The sequence below is a fragment of the Penaeus chinensis genome, chromosome 9 (assembly GCF_019202785.1).
Source record: "Penaeus chinensis breed Huanghai No. 1 chromosome 9, ASM1920278v2, whole genome shotgun sequence".
Classification (NCBI taxonomy): Eukaryota; Metazoa; Arthropoda; class Malacostraca; order Decapoda; family Penaeidae; genus Penaeus; species Penaeus chinensis.
The window spans coordinates 1945328-1947330 of record NC_061827.1 but is presented as its reverse complement, the minus strand read 5'-3'; positions in this window follow the sequence as shown (position 1 = coordinate 1947330).

Below are 2003 nucleotides of genomic sequence, written 5' to 3'. Positions count from 1 at the left end.
CACAGTTGCACATCCCAAAATTATATTGGTAGTCATTTATATAGCATTTGTTACATATAATTAGTGATTTATGATTTTTAAAATAATCATTTTATTCATTCAGCTGCCAGATCTTCAATTATAACTTGTTTTGAACTAATGTTATCATTGCTGTTCTTTCTTGTCAAATGTTTACTTGCCATATCTGCCTTTGTACCATATATGAGTGATCTTTTGTCTCTTAAGTAAGTTTGAAATAACAAAGGTTATGATATTAATCACTGTCTTTCATCACCATCCTTCAGTTTAGTGCAGTGAGGAATTGTTTATATAATAGCATGACTGTAACATTAATAGGACAGCACATTGTTGAAGTGGATACAATATTTTACTAAAGAAGAGAATTATGAGAAAGGAAAGAAACCTCAATATTCTCTGGCAAAACTGTAGGGCATTTTAGTCTTTATTTGTTGAAAAATATAAAACTTGACATAGTAACAGTGTTTTGGTGTTATTGGTAAATGGTTAATGCTTAAAACAAATAAATGTGCCAGACATCAAAGGTCATATAGCTAGGGCCGGATTATCCTATAGGCTAGTATAGGCTGCAGCCTAGGGCCCCTCAAGCTTGGGGGCCCCAAGCTTGAGGGGCCCTGCTAAAAGATTTTCAAATATATATATTTTTTTTTAATGAGTATAATATTTTAATATTTTGCATTGTTGAATAATTCATGTTAACTTAAAATAAAATTTCAACTTTACAAAAGGAGGGCCAGGAGTCTGAAAACCCAATTTAAAATAAAAGTAGCCCCTGTTTGTGGCCCCTTATTTGAGATAAAGGGCCCCTGTTTAAGGCCCTTTATTTGAAGCCGTTTATTTGAGATCAGGGGCCCCAGTTTGGCTCCGTCTGAGGGGTCCCCATAATTTCATTAGCCTAGGGGCCCCAAAAGGTCATTATCCGGCCCTGCATATAGCACTATGGTAAAGTATTGTGGCAAAAAGGGTAAAAATCAGTTAACACTTAAGATTAAATGTGTTAGATATCAAAGTTTGTTGAGCGCTGCAAGATAGTATGATAGTGAAAGGGGTAAAGAGGAGAGAGGAAATGGAGTACGACTGGGCTTTGTAGAAGGGGAAGGGGTTAAGGGCATAGGGCAATTAGATCAAATCAGATGGAGAGTATCTGTGTGTCTGTGGAAGGGGGAGTAACATAACTGCAAAAGAGCCATTATGAAACAAACAATCAGCAGGCAATATAGGTAATAATGGTAGTTGGAGAAGTAGGAGAAGAATCCAGGGAATGAGATAAGAGAACAGGGGAAGGTGGTGAAGTATTAGGAAAAATGTCAGGAGGGGAAGGAGATAAGGGAGTCATACAGGCAGGAGAAGTAACGATAATGGGGAAAGAAGAGGGAATGGTATATATGTGGAAGGAAAGGATGGGGTGTGTTGGGAGAGAGTAGAAGGAAGAGGAGTAGGGGGACTTGAGGAGGAGGAGGAATAAGAGGAGGATGGATATTGGCAAATACTTTGAATGCAGAAGGAATAGGAATGGAGAGATCGTAGGGTGGATAAGAGAGCGGAGTGTTCTCATGGGTTGTGTTTAGGAAATTTTGGATATCTTTCTGAAGGGGAGTTGGGTGGGGAGGTCTGAGAAACAAAGGGCTTCTTGTGAGGAGGAGATGAGGGGATAGATGTCAGAGGAGCAGTGGGATAGGTGAGTGTAGGAGAAGATGGGGTGGAACGTTTAGATTACCTGGCGCAACAAACAAAGTAAGAAGGAGGAGGGGTAGGCATTGGGGAAGTGGTAGAGATTGAAGTATCTGGATTTAGACTAGAAAAGGAATTTGACTGGGGGAACAAGGGAGTAGAGAGAGGATGGTTTGGGGTACAAGGATACTGGAGAAAATGCTAAGACATCTTGTGAAGATGGGAGAGGAGCAGAGCAAAGGACAGTGTTGGAAAAGATAGAGAGAGAAAAACCTCATTGACCTGCTTCTTGTCTAGCCTCACATAAAGTGAGG